The following is a 15,644-nucleotide window of genomic DNA, read 5'->3' as shown; positions in this document are numbered from 1 at the left end:
AGATGCAAGCCAAAAGCCCTGTGTGAAAAACACATAGCAAGAACTTAAGTGTGTCAAACCCCTTCCCCCCTCAGAAACACAAAGGTGTGAAATGGCTGGTGAGAGAATTACAGAGTTTTAGACACCTTACCCCCTCAGAAGCAGAAGGGGTTGTGACTATTTTGAGGGAGTATTCTTCAAGCTGAGAATTTCCCCAGTTTTTGTTTAAGCCCTCCTCCCCACACTTGGCCAATGAGTTCCAGTAGATCCATAAAGATCACAACACTTCCAGCTCTTTCAAAAATAGATATGTTAATCTGCCACTTTTCAACCACAAAGCCATTTACATGGAAAAGAATTGGGACTGTGGGTCCCAAAAGGGGCTCACATTCTAAAAAGAAACGCAAGCTCGACATCAGCAACAGCCACTGGAGGGATGCTCTGTGGAGCTGGATAGAGACCGCTGCTCTCCCCTTGCTCAATATAAGAGTGTCACAATTTTTTAAAAGTTGACTCTTTGCCCTATTGGCAGGGCCAACCCTCCAGGACTGGCCTGGAGTCTTCATGAAAAGACATTGATCTCCTGGTGACTGTTGAAAGCAATCTTGGAGATTTCAATGGCTTGATAATGTGAAAGATATTAGGGGGAAAGGAACATCTAGGAGCTTCCCACACATAACTTCCAGCTCTCAGGGTAAATGTTGAGCGAAGCCACTTCAAATTACACTTGTAGCATGATGGAAGCAACCCCTCCCCTCTGCTCTCGGGTTTTCTTTTGGTGCAGGTTCACATTACATCCCTCTGTATTTTCCTTCTAGCCAATGGGGAGAGGGAGAGAGCCCACAACATTGCCTTCAAAACCTCATTCCCTAGACTGCAAGCATTTGTATACACTAACAGATTTCTTCCCTTTTTTCCAACACATGCATGGTGTTTTAACCAGTGAAAACTTTAAGCAAGCAGACTAATATTGTTTCAAAAAGTCAACTTGGAGCAACACAGAAGTGACTTTTAGGAAATTTTACCATGGCGACAGATGCCACAGGATTGAAGATTCTGAAGATACATCCTCAGAATCATGTTTTTGAAATACTGAGTACTCTGGACACCAAAGGAATATTCATACTGATTTGATTTGGAGTTTTGCAATGCTGGGGATTCCTACCAGTGAGGCAAATGTGAATAGCTTAAGGATCAAATAGCAACAAACATACATTGCCCCTTGAAGAGCTATTGCAGCTCCCTGGGTCTATTCACAAAACCAATACCAAACATAAAACCAGTACTGAACATAAAATTGGCATATTTTGTAGACCAGCCAATCCATAAAGATGGGAGTTCTGAACAGAGCCTGCAATGGACCAGATGAAGGCTAAGCAACTGAAGATGGAAGTGTTGCTGCAAATGTGTTTGATTTGGGGGTATGTGTACAACCTGTTTGGATGGGGTTGTATTCCCCCTCAAATTCAAAATGGTGTTTAGTTGTGCTTTTTGAGCTGGTTCTGTTCCTAAATGTCCAGGTGGTGACAATAGTGGGCGAAGGTGCCTTTAAGAGCCACATCCCTTTCCAGAAAGAAAGAACATAGACATTGTAATTCATGCTTTAATCACATTTGGACTAGATTTCTGTAATATGTGTCAGGACGACCTTTGAAGAGTTCTCAGAAAGTCCAATTGGCACCAAATGTGACTGCCAGAGAACTGACGATGGTGATTCAAGCACAACATATGATGCCACATCTGAAATCATTCTATTGGCTTCCAGTTGGTTTCTAGGCCCAGGGGTGTGTTATGAGCTTCCTTGGGAGTAAAACAGATTGGGGAAGTGGGGGTTGGTAGGCTGAGGGAGTGGTTAAAGCAGGCTTCTCCTCCTCCCCTGCTGAACTTTAGATTGCCCCTTTCAATATATCTAAATCATCATAGAAAATCAGTGGAAATCCAGTTCTGACACACGGGTCTACCACTATTCAGTCTCATGATTTGCCCCTTATTTTGAATTGGTTCTTAGTTTTTGTGATTGTAGGAGTTCAGTTCAGGTTCAAGGCTGTTAAGAGAATTTAGGTTTGGGTTCAGTTTCAATTCACTGGAAGATCCAGTTCTGAACCTGTTTTTGGTTTGGGTTCATGTTTGGTTCACTGTCAGACTGCTGCCATCCTCCATACATGGAACCTGTATCCCGCAACTCCAGCTTGGCCCTACAATTACCAAGTGATGTGACCCTAGGAAGGCTCAAGCTCTCCCACATTTGCAGCAGCAGAAGCCAAGCAGTGCACTCAAGCCACCACTGTGCACACCCCTGCTGACTATGAATGGAACAATGAGGCTGACAAAGAACGAGAGACTGGTGTGGCTAAGGGCCAAAATACAGGCAATGCAAACTAAGTGCATCACTGGCCCGGACATGCTTTAATTTTCCTTGGCAAAGAGCAACTGAATCAGGCATCCCAGTGACCGGGATCACGACAACTTCCTGCCATGGTCCCAATCTGGATTGCTTTGTTCTATGCATGCCAAGGAATAAAAGCTTCAATTGGTGCCAAGGGAAGCTTTTTTCCTTGGCAAATTGAGCTCTCTTCTCACATCTGGATAGGGACTGTACGGCTAAAGCCTCCCTCATCGCAGTCCTGATCCATGAAGTCCAGTCCAGCTGCTGTTTACTAAGGAAAATCAAAGCACATCTGGGCCAGTGATCCATTTGACATCCCATGTAGTTTGGCCATACAGCTGTCTACATGGAGTCTGTGGTTGAGATGAGATTTGAACCAGGAACTTCCCAGCTCACGCTTCTATTTTCTGTTCCATTTCAAAACTTGTGTAAGAAAAGTATCTGCTTTATACCATTTACCATCCATTGAGTTACCTCCAGAAAAAAATAGCCAGAGACTGATTGATTGCTATGGGAGAATGAACTCTCCCCATCAAGATAAATCTGTATTGTTATCAAGAGGAGCAATTTCAAAGGCTTTGGAGACTAAAAGAACCTGATTCTATGCTACTAAAGATCAGAAGATGTTTTATTGAACAATTACTTAACTGGTGGTAAATCCCAACAACATATGGGAGCAGAAATTGTTCACAGAATTACAGTACAAATTCAAAATTGCCAGCCTCTTCAGTTTTTATATTGCTTATTCATCCACAGTATGTCCTCATCTAGCCAGTAATTAGTCAGTAATTCAATGTAAAAAGCATTCCTATTTAACTAATTATATAATTATTTAAAGAGGGTTTTTTAAAATCTCTGTGGTCATTCAGATAAGCAATGTTGTATTGCACCATACATAAGCTAAGTAAGTTTGCTTTCTATTGAGCAGAATTCATTATCAGAATGCATTTTGCATTTTGAAGCAGAACCTTTGCTGCTCCTGCAGCAAAAACAACAGGGCTTGGGCTAGTTTTCTTAGTATCTAAATCTTCCACAGTGCAGCAAGCCTGAGCTTTCAAGTTGAGTGAGGCTCACCTTGCAGCCTTCAACTACAGACTTTGAAAACAAAGGACAAACCTAAATATATTCAGGTCACCTAAGTGAACATTCCATTGCACTTAACCATACAGCAGAGGAACCACATACTGACAAGCAGCTGTTGTGCACCTTGCTTAGGCAAGACAGTGTGCTGAAAAGGCAATAAAGTTCTTATTGAAGAAAAATGCAACTAGATAGGTGCACAAAACATTCCTCAACACATAACTGTCCTCAGTTCACTTAGAAAGAACAGGAAGTCAGCCCTTCAGCACAGGAAATTTGTCCTCTTGTATGGCCCAGGAGAAAATTCAATTCATTACGACAGCAATGAATGCACCACTGAAAGACCTTAAAGCAGGTATTCTCAACGCTGGGCCTCCAGATGTTCTTGGACTTCAACTCCCATAAACCCCAACTAAAGGCCACTGGGGCTGAGGATTATGGGACTTGAAGTCCAACAACATCTGGGGACCCAACGTTGAGAATCCCTGCCTTAAAGGCCAAGTTGAAGACAGATCATCCTGGAGAGAATCTATCTATGTGGACACCAACTTGACGGCACTTAATCAATCAGTCTTCATTCTTTGTCAAGAAAGATCCCAGCCATTTTATATATTGTGTGGGAGCATATAGCAATAGCAATAGCAATAGCACTTACATTTATATACCGCTCTATAGCCAGAGCTCTCTAAGCGGTTTACAGTGATTTTTAGCATATTGCCCCCAACACTCTGGGTACTCATTTTACCGACCTCGGAAGGATGGAAGGCTGAGTCAACCTTGAGCCTCTGGTCAGGATTGAACTTGTAACCTTCTGGTTACAGGGCGGCAGTTTTACCACTGCGCCACCAGGGGCTCATAGCTTTTCAAGAATAGAGGGCTGAGGTCCATACATTCAAATTAGGCAGCAACAGGGGTGGGAGGAGGGGGCAATTCAAGGAGTGCTTGCCATGCCTGAAGCAATACTTTAAGAACATAAGAACAGCCCTGCCGGATCAGGCCCAAGGCCCATCTAGTCCAGTATCCTGTTTCACACAGTGGCCCACCAGATGCTGCTGGAAGCCACAGGCAGGAGTTGAGGGCATGCCCTCTCTCCTGCTGTTACTCCCCTGCAACTGGTACTCAGAGGCATTCTGCCTCTGAGGATGCCTACTTTCCTCATGGCCAGCTCACAGCATGAACTGAAAGCATGCCCTAGAAACCAATAGAATGTTACTGGGAATTCTTGAGGGGGGTCTTAAAGTTTGTGTGACGTAGAGGGGGGAACCTTGAACCATTGTCATAAGGGGGGTGGATTCTAGAATGCACTTACTGGGATTTATTATTTTTATTTTTCTCAGTGTTCCTTTATTTCACAGCCACCATTTAAAGTCTGAATGAATGAATATACAGGAGCTCAGGATCTATATATGTAAAGGTCATCTGCTGAGGTAATGCAGTGCTGTAGGCACGGGGTACAGACTAAGTTAATCACAGATTCTTTGAAGATGAATAAAATAGAAATTTATTAATTATAAGTCCTGATTTCAGCTTGGTTCTCTACTTAGAAAGTAGAGTAGTTTACTTGCTTAGTTTCAGGACTGTTTTGAATATTACCATATATTCTCAGACACTTCTATAAGAATCTTGATTTTTAAACCATTTCTCTCCACAGCTGGTCTACCTTAAACATATGTAAAACACAGGACAAAACTCCCCCCCCAGCCTTTTCACTAGTCTGTCTCTCAGACACATTTACACAGTGAACTTTCAGAGCCATCTACTCACTTCAACAACTGAACCCTAGCTGTTTTCTAGTGGGACATTTTTAAATCCCCCCTCTCTTATTCCCCTAGTGGTCTGAGCATGCACAGGCACTCTCATAAGCTCTATAGAGTTCTAAATAATTTGGATCTTGCATAAAACCTCCTCCAACTGTATTCCAACCCTGTGGTTAGACAGAAGACACGTTGTAAAAGCACTGCCTAACATGCCCCAAATATAACCTCCCACCGAACATAGAGAAGCAGTGCTGAACTTCATTTCCCTTGCATCTGGTCTCTGCTGTTAAAGGTAAGGTAATATTTATAACACAGTTCTGGATGCTTAATGTGTATCTGTTTCACCATTCACAAGGTCAACATGGATCTATCCTAGACACTGAGGCTGTTCTCACGAGCAGCCAAGACCAAGCTAAGGTCAACATGGATCTATCCTAGACACTGAGGCTGTTCTCACGAGCAGCCAAGACCAAGCTAAGGCAGCTAAGCCCGGGCTTGGCTGCCCATGAGAACTGCCGGGAGCCCCAGGGCTCCCAGCAGCACCTCAGTGCAAACCCACCTACGAAGTCCACCGGTTAGCTGAGGCTAAGGGTGCAACCACACCCTTAACTTGGACTAACTGCCCGTGTGTCCGTGAGGCTGCTCCCAGCCAATGCTGTTACAGGATCGCCGGGCAGATCCCCACACTGCACCGTGCACTTGCGCAATGCATTGTGGGATTTCCAGGGAGCAGGACAACACTTCCTGGCCCCCAAATCTCCATGCTGTCTAGGGCAGCAGCGAATCATCTGGGCACACAATCCATGCATCCAGCAACTCTGCAAGATCGTCTGTGGGGGTAAGCTGCTCTAGCCTTCCCCACTGCCTGCCCTGAAGCCCACTCATGGGAACGTGAGAAAGGGCTCAATGACTACCATAACTTACCTTGAGGTAAGAAAAAAGTCCCTTATTTGAGGATACAGAAGACATCAGTATAGGAATTATTCGTAGACAGAGTTTCCCAAGCAGACATTGAGGCGGGTCTCACGATCCGTGAGACCCGCTTTTGTTAAAACTGCGGGGAGAGTGGGCTAAGCCTGCTCTCCCGGCAGACGAGCGGGCAGGGAGCCCTGGGCGGCCAGATTGGCTGCCCACACGATGGTCGGCTCCGTCACGGAGCCAGCGGGGGGTGGGGGAGCGGGGGCCGCGTGGCCCCTGCAAGCCCCAATATGCCCTGCGCGAGTGCGCAGGGCATACTGGGGAAACCCCCGAGCCGGGAGGCAGCTTTTCGCCTCCCGGCCGGGGGTCTACTCATGAATAGGCGCGGCACGAAGCCGCACCGCAGCTACTCACAAGCCTAAAAAGCAGGTTTTCTGGAGTGCTCGCTCCGCAAACCTGCTTTTTAGCAGGGGTTTTCGAGCGGGTTACCTGCTCAAGAACCACCGGGCTCGGCTGCGAACCTGGTGGTTCTTACGGCCAACAAAAATCGGGCTAGGCTCTCCTAGCCCGATTTTTGTTGGTCATGAGAATCGCCCCATTATGTTTGCAGCAGAAATGTTAATACAGTACCATAGATACTGAAGCTGTTCTCACAAGCAGCCTAGCCCAGCCTGCTTGTGTGGAGCACCAGGATCCAGATGGACCCCAGCACTTCCGCTCAGCCTAAACCCGCTACTAAGCCCAACTCTTAGCCAAGGTTAAGGGAGCACGTGCTCTCTTAATCCGGCTGCCGGGCTCGTGTGTCTTACTCAGTTCCATGGAGTTGAGGAGAAACAGAGATGGGCGCCTAGAATGCCCATCTGATGGTGTTCCCCAAGGCACCGTGTTTGTTGCGCAGTGTCTTGTGGGATATGAGAAGGCCAGGAAAATGAGTCCTAGCCTCTCTTATATTATTACTGTACACTGGAAAATTGCTTCTAAGGGGCACCTAAAACAGGACCTTTTAATAATCCTTAACATCAAATTAAAAAGGAAGCTCTGTTTTCAGCTGCACAGCAGCCAATCATCCAAAATCCAGGATGTGAACTTACTTATTTTCCTTTTTAATGGCATTTGGCTGGCAGGCATGTTGTGCTGCTTCTGCAATGTCATTTGTGCAATTTTAAAAGTAAAAGTGGAAGTGGCCGTTCATAGCATGTTTAGAGCTGATCCTCAGTTAATTGAGATCGAAAGCGACACTTCCTAGTAATGAAAACACTGGCTTGCAAGTGTACATACCAGCAAAGCTAAGAATTAGCTTAACTGCATGTTGTGCAAGTGTACATGTTTGAATTTCAAACATGTTGTTTTCAAGTTTTCCAGAATTGTAAAGGCTGGGAACAACTTCAGAACAAAAACGGAACACTGTTGGACTCGACCAGCAAGCCGCCAAGAACCTCACATAAACTACCCATTGTAATGATCTGTTTTCACTCAGAAACCAAATGTTATAGCTGGGAGTTGGGGAACAATTAACAGCACAGAAGGTCACAAAGGAAAGGATAGGAAGAGAAAATAAACAGAACTGGGGGTGAAACATGGCTGAAAGCCTCCCTAACCAATGGCTCAATTGGTATGATGTCACAGAACATTCTGAGCGAGAACCTTCACACAGGGTGTCTAGAACCATCAAGATACATGTTCTGTTGGTGGGAAGAGATGTAGAGAGAAAAGGAGGGTTCAATGGCACATTACTGTCTACTTCCTTGTGTGCATAAAAATCTTAGTGAGTTAGGAAAAATCCCACTTCCACACATGAATTTACATGCTATTGGAGGGACAAGGTGTAGAGATCTGATGTGGGGATGAACTTATAATGTACCCATTAGAGTAAACCTTTGTTCGGGTGCCTTTTCTTTTCAGCTTCTGTCTATTACTCTCTTATTTTTGACATTGCATACCCTGCCTTCCTCTTCACCTAAGGGGCTTACAAACCGTGTATGCCGTCTGAGCACAGTATGAGAAGCAGCAGATAAGAGAAAACAGGAGAGGGGGTGTTTGATAGCAGTGAAGTAAATTGAGGTTGGTATCTGGAGTTGCAATCGCAGCCCATCGGCTGTTTAGCGCTTGATTAAATGACTAAAGTAATTAATGCTTTCAAAGCTCCCAGAGCTGCTCAGATGAACAAGCAAAGAGCAATGCTGTGTATGAGTGCTCAAAAAGAAAGATACACGTATATTTTGGCAGAGCTAAAGACGGCACTGGGAGTTGACATGGCTGCTGTTTACAAGAATAAAAACAGGGATTTAATTTTTGCTTCTAGGGGGAGCAAAGTAATCCTGCATATTGTTGCTGATCTGTAAGAGTGTATAGAAATAGCCATTTGTACATATTGAGGCTGTTCACATGAGCAGCCCTACCTGTGTAGGGCTGTTCATTTGGGGCGCCGGGATCATGCTCGATCCCAGTGCTGCCCCGCCAGGCAGCCTGAGGTTTTTCCCTATTACACAGGTAGAAGGGCATGAGCATGCCCTTCCACCCTGGTCCCCAGTCATGCGTCTGCTCAGGCTGCCTGAAGCCTGAGTAGACACAGAGCGGAATGGCTAAAGCGCCCAGCTGGGGGAAACCTCCTAATGCGCAGCACTCCTCACACGGTGCATTGTGGGATTTCTGGAGGCCAGGCTGCATTTCCCTGGCCACCAGAACACTGGGCTGCTCACAGCAGTGGCAATCGTGTGTGTGGCCAAGTGGTGCTGCCGAGTCATGCGGGGGAGGGTCATTCCCCCAGCCCTCGCTAGCCACTAGGGATTTGGGTTGTGTGAATGTCCGGATTTCAAGCCCTGCTAAGGAAAGCAAACCTACTCTGCACATTGTTGTGGCAGCAGGGGCTGTGTGCCCCCAGCCATTCCTGGCCGTTAAACAAAACACAGCAAGCACCATGCAAGGCAAGAGAGTCACATGGCAGAAGAGACTGGCTGGAGCTGCCTATGGTTTGCTTTACATCAGGCCTGCCCCTGGTCCGGGGGCCAGATTTGGCCCGCAGGGACTATTTCACTGGCCCCCAGGTATCCTGAAGCACCACAGAAGCTGGAAACTGCCTTATAGCACCTTCCTGTGCATGCTTTCTCAGAAATATGCTCCATGGTGTTCCCAGTGAGGCTTACTCCCATGAAAGCATGCCTAGCATTGCTGCCTGAAAGCAACAATTATTTAGGGAGAGGAGAGGACTTGACATTTGTTTGGGGGCTGGCATGCACTCTAGGGGCCCCACTGATTGAGCAGGGACAGGATCTATTCTCTGACCACTATCCTTGGTTAAAACTATGGGTCCATTGCAGTGTTCCCTCTAACAGAGATTTCCCAGATGTTGTTGACTACAACTCCCATAATCCCCAAAGGCCACTGCAGCTGGGGATGCTGGGAGTTGTAGTCAACAAAATCTGGGAATCCCTGTTAGACGGAACAGTGGTCCATTGGCAGGGGGAATAGATCCACAAGTAACTAATAATATTTTTAATTTTAATGTAATAATGTGCTAAAAATTTGGCCATTGCACGCTAAGTTGTGGATGGTTCCGGCCCACCAGGGCATTTGAGTTGTGCAGCCCTGCTTTACATGAATCTCAGCAACTGGCAGGCACTGGGGAGTCCACCAGAAGCTGGCAGCTAGTGAACCACTAGCTATCTTCTGCCCACCTCTCTTCCTGGCAGTAAGCATCTCACCTGATGTAAGAAGTGTAAATTAGAAAATTATTGCAGCCGCTATAAATTTATTGCCATGATTGGTAGATCTAATATTGAACCACATTCACAAATTGGCACAGGAGTTAAGGCTGTAAATTGCGTTGCATTTGTCAAAGTCTGGCTCACTTTTTGACTCACTGGTGGTTAGATAAAAATTGAATTTTCGGTCACTATAATTAAGAACACGTGTTCCAGTCTCATCAACTTTGAATAAACGTATAAGCAATTTTGCTTCAATAATTTCCCCCTTGGGGACACAAGAAATAGCCTGGGGACTATAGCATTATCCTGGGCTGATGAGGCAGCATGCTGGCAAAGAAGCTGACATAAGCATAACTCTTGCCTCATTCAAAAGCAAAATGTGCAACTGCAAAAGTATTGGGGCTGATCTACTGCTACAGGACCACTCTGTATGCCTTGCCTTTATCTGCTGCTAGCAGTGCCATGCTGTTCAATAGTATCTTAGCCCCATTGGTGTGATAAAGACAGCACAGGACAATTCAGATTTAATTTAGACAGACTGAAAACCAGTGGTGTCAAGCAGTGGTTTTCCACCATGCATGTGCAGCATTTGGCTGCAGTTAAAGAGATGCATGTCCTTACAAGATCCTTAACTCTGTCATTTGCTGTTCCAGCAGCATAGCCCATGCCCAGAATGGTGCCTGCTGCCACTGCTTCTCACCTTGTGCTACTGCTCGGTGAATAGAGTAGCTGCTAAGGGGAGCGTGCACAGGCATGGCCTTGGACTCTTTTGTAAATGTATGCTGGAGAACGTGCATGCCCACACAATCACACATCCGCTTCAGCTTCCCTTTTGAACACCGCCTGAGTCTAGTCAGGCTGGCTGGGGCCACAGGCTGAAAGGAGACCAACTGAGAGGGGCAGGGCAACATAGCAGTGAGTTCTTTAAAGCTCTTGTGTCTCACCTGGCTGACCCCTGACACTGCCCATGGGCAAACCTTGCTGAGTCAGACTTGGAATCGAAACAATCCCAAACTCAGGAAACAGCTCAGCTTTTTCTGAACCTGTTTCTGTCAGATCTTCTTGCATCCCTCATGATGGGAAGCAAACATGGGAAGAGCTTCAGCTCCTCTACAGCTTAGATTTTCAGCTGAGCCAGAGAATAAAATCATAAGATTTACCTTGTACTGAGGTGAGATTATGAGCCCTCCTGGATTTATATTCTGGCCTGTGCTCAGATAAAGTTAGCATCTGATCAGGCGCATCTATGCACTGTAAATAATAGTTGGACAATTTGATGAAACAAACAGTCTACTACAACTATTATTATTTTTTTACCAATTCACAACAAAAAGTATGCCAAGCAGTTTACATACAAAAAGAATATGAAGAAGAAGATGGTCCCCTGTCCCCAAAGGGCTCACAATCTAAAAACAACAACAACAACAAAAACCCGAGGTAGGCACTCACAACAGCCACTGGAGGGATGCTGTGCTGGAGTTGAATAAAGCCAGTTGTTCTCCCCCTGCTTAATATAAAGAGAATTATCACTTTAAAGTACCTCTTTGTCCAATTAGCAAGGGTGCTCACCGAATTAAGTTCACCAGATTTAGAGCTGCTATGTTTTGTTTGTTTAGTAACAGGAACAATTTAATCACCAAAAGAAAGTGAATCAGTAATGGGTGCAGAAGGGTCTGTGCCCTTAGGTTCCTTTGTGACTGTGGTTAGTTTGTGACTGAAGGAAGGCAAGCTTTCACCCTTCTTGTCTATGTGGGTTAGGTGGCTTTTGCTAGCAGCACTTAAATAATTCCTGCTCGGCCCAGAGTTCTTTAACAGGAAGGAGAAGGGCACCACAATTCCCTATGTCAGTCTGCTTAGGTACATCGTACTCTTTTGAACTCCATTTCTTCTGGTAGGAAGGTTGTTCTGAGCCAATCACTGGGGCAAGGTGAAGTGAGGTTTGGCCAGGCTTGGCCAGTACTTCTGTGTTTTGCTTCCAATGTCTCCATGTCTTGTGGCTTAGGCCTACTGTTTACAATGCAATGCCTACTCCCCTGGGCAGAACCTATAGGTCAGCTGGAAATTCTGCTACGGCATGCACTTTCTGCACTGGTAGCTTCCAAGTCTTTTGGAGATGTGGATTTGCTCTTTTTTCTCTCTCATCAGACCAGTGGCAGCTGGTCACTCCTGGGACTAGGTGGATGCCAGGCAGGTGGGGAGAGCCAAAGTGGGTGGCGCAGGGGTGGAGCAAAAAAACAAAACAAAACAACACTAACTGCTGTGGGCATATAGGAAGTAAAAGGTAAAGTTGTGCCATCAGGTTGGTGTCGACTCCTGGCAACCACAGAGCCATGTGGTTTTCTTTGATAGAATGCAGGAGGGGATTACCATTGCCTCCTCCCATGATCCATGCAGTATGAGATGATGCTTTTCAGCATCTTCCTATATCACTGCTGCCTGATATAGGAGTCTGGGAAACATAGCAGTGGGGATTCTAACCAGCAACCTCTTGCTCCCTAGGCAAGTGACTTCCCCACTGGGCCATTAGGTGGCTATGTCATTCCAAGAAACATACCTGTAAAAGCCTCTGCACTCAAAGACCCGTTTTCAGACAGTTATAAAAACATGCCATGAGTACATGTTTTGGCATACTTTGAAAATGTTTTGTTGGTTGTTTTTTAAAGGTTAAGAATTCTCTCTCTCACACACACACAGGATGGGACTTCTCTCCCATGTGCAACACCACACACGGTTCATGGGGGTGGGGGAGAGCAACATGGTAGCTTGGCCAAGGGGAACAAATCACACACACACACAAACAACAGGAAAGGGTTTACTTTCAAACAGCAAATGTTTTACTTTCCTTCTTGGTTGGAGAGAGACCCTCAGTCCAACAGCCAGCTATCTCCAAGCGTGGGAGGAGCACAAGACTCCAGGAGAACCAATAGGGCTGGGAGGAAAGTTAACCCTTTCTTGACTGTCTGCTCCTGCTGATCTCCAAGGCCTGCCTTTGAGAGCTTCAGGCTTCAGTGAGGCCTATGCATAGGCCTCTCTGGAAGCCTGGCCCACCTGCCTAACTTCCCTCTCTCTTTTTATTTGTAACCCTGAATGCCTAGAAAACCATCTGTCTGGCTCTGCAGCTTTGGTGTATTTAAAAATGCTAAAAACAAACAAAAAACCCACCCAAACCCTCCACAAATCAAGTTGTTATTTCCACATAGTACTAGCATGAGGGGCTTATAATTATTTCTCACATTTGCAGCTTGCTCTTTCCAGGGGCGGGAGGAGCCATGCCTATTCTGCTGTCCCGCACAAAGAAATTGGTGGGTGCAGGGGGGTGGGGATGTGGCTTGGCAGGGAGGCAGGTGTAAAAAGCTTCTAAGCTACCCCTTCTGTTTTATAAATAAAACTGTCCAAATATCTGCAGACTGCAACTATGGGAAGATTAGATTCCCAATTTGTGAAATGATGGTTTTTAAATCATGGCAGACCTGGCAGAAAATTAATAATTATTGCAAGTTCATGATAATAAAAGTGCAAATAAATCATGCATTTAGCAGGGGTGGCCCTTTCATGTGGTAGGGCAAAGTGATCACTTCAGGTACAGACCTGAGGAGAGGGGCAGGGGGCTACCTACACGTTTTGTTTTGTGCCGATTAGTTCCTCCAAGGTGCCCAAACGCACACAATCTGACAATTACACAAACTTAGCTCACATAATCTGAGGCTCAATAAACAAAATAAATGGTCTCTCCGCAAGCTCTGCTCTCAGCACACTGTCCAAGAGTGAACAAAATGGTGACTGCCCGTCTCTTCCTTCAGAAGACTAGAACAAGGACTGCCCCCGGCCACACTGATTGCTAGTCAGAGGCAGAGGGATCTGACAATCAGTGTGATGTCTTCCTGATAGGGCTATTTGAATTCAACCCATCTTTTGACAACAAAGGCAAGCCCTGGGATTGGCTCCTGCCTTATGAACACTGTTATGTGAAACTGTTTCGTGGGCTCTTATAGGTGTTTAAGGAATTTTACTACCAGCACCCACTGCCCACTATATGTCAACACTGCAGGCTTGCAAGCTACAGGCAGGGAAGTGCAGGGCTGCAGTGACTGAGTCAGTCAGACCTGAAATGCTGGCTGAGGACAGAATGGCTGACAATTATTATCGTTTTTGGCCCATTTTTCTTATTTTCTTTGGACATTTTGGCCTGGGGGGGGGGGGCTACCCTAAGTGAAGAGCCTCCACTGCATTAGACCAGCATTCTTGGAGGCCACTCTGGATCTGAGTATGTTTTTTAAATCACCAGGGTGAGTTTGATAGCCACTATTTGGCTCCCCTTTGGGAGAGTGAAGAATACACACACACACACGCAACCAATCATTCAGTCAACTGGTATAATTAAAGGTGGATACAAATGAACTTCATCCGCCATTCTCTTCTGGGCTGGCCGCTTTCCAGACTAGCTGCTGGAACAGCAGCAAAGTGCCTCCGTTCAGGCAAACTGCACTGAAAACGTAAACAGCAGGGGGAGCAGTCTCATAGCAACTAACAACCTGAAAAAACAGCAACTTCCTTGCACCAGATATACAGCGTCCTAGCTCTATATAGCAGCGATTACATTCAAGACAAGGCATTGGCAATGTGAACGGCACCCTGCTGTCTGCGTAGGAACTGCAGTGTCATGATGCAGAAAGTATGGAAGCACACTTCCGAGATACGTCCTGACCCCGTTGTAGGGTCTAGTCTGTAAAGTCTCCTGGTTAGAAAAGGATTGCTTTATCAGCTTTAAAAAATATTGAAAGTTTCTAACCAAGGAAGAACTCGCCCCACTAGTCACCTTTACATGCAAAGATTTATGTTCTCTTTTGGTATTTAGCCACCCCTGGGTACACATTAAGTTTCAGTTCCCAACATTGCTTTAGAGACCTTAAGCCTTTTGCTTGATGATTGATACTTAGGCCTATCCAGTTATGAGAGAGATGAAGACAAATTTCTGAGGTCCAGCTAAGTGTAACTACAGAGGCTGGTTTCATTATTTCTGGGAAGATGTGTGAGCACCGATTTCCATCATTGCACAAAACCCTTTCTAGTTTCTACTGGTACGAGTCCATCTCTCTGTAATGACTTACTCTTCTCTGTCTCAGTAGTAGTGTATGAACTCTCATACACTGCAGGGAAGGCAGGAACTTGCCTGCTTTCCCTGGCAGAAGTGCAGTGGCTGCCCTACCCTTTGCCACACCATGCACCCACACAAGTGGTGATGTGGCAACCACAGGGGCTGGGGGTGGGAGGACTTCCCCTTTCCACATCCCAAGGTGGTTAGAGCAGCCACCACACTCGGCTTGGCCACTCCTTCCCCCACAGCTTACTGCCAGAAATGGCGGCAGGCCTGGAGGGAAGCCATTTAACCCGGTAGCAATCGCCCGGACGATCACTGGCTGGTGTTAAGTGAGCCATAGATTTGCTTAATCACAGCTAAACACCAGGTTAAAAACTTGGGTTTGGCACAGGGGCAGCACCAAGATAGAATTTGATCTCAGCGCTTCACATGCACAGCCTGGCCCAGGCTGGGCTGCCCTAGCCTGCACATGTGAACAGCCTCACTGTCTTACAATGGTGGGCAGAAAATTCAAGGCTGCCTAGAATTCTTGCCCTTCTACCTCACCCCTCTCATTAGAAGCCTGATAATCTCAGCTTTCTTCAACAATCTATTATATATTTTGAAAAGGGGGGGGGGAGAGTAAACATAATATTATAATAGTTATTTTTTACACTCAATAATCAGATCCATAATTCCAAAACAACATCAAGCTAAAGAGAAGCGAGTTGAGGAGAGAGCAA

The 15,644-nt window shown here is 45.9% G+C and overlaps 1 protein-coding gene across 2 annotated transcripts in view; it reads right to left on the bottom strand.

The window, feature by feature from the left end:
- Positions 1-15,644, bottom strand: part of PLPPR5 (phospholipid phosphatase related 5) — a 241,699-nt gene that overhangs the window by 130,286 nt on the left and 95,769 nt on the right. The gene's annotated exons all lie outside the window — the stretch shown is intronic.

This window comes from Hemicordylus capensis, chromosome 4, assembly GCF_027244095.1.
Source record: "Hemicordylus capensis ecotype Gifberg chromosome 4, rHemCap1.1.pri, whole genome shotgun sequence".
NCBI classification, from domain to species: Eukaryota; Metazoa; Chordata; class Lepidosauria; order Squamata; family Cordylidae; genus Hemicordylus; species Hemicordylus capensis.
This window is presented reverse-complemented; position numbering and strand designations above follow the sequence as displayed.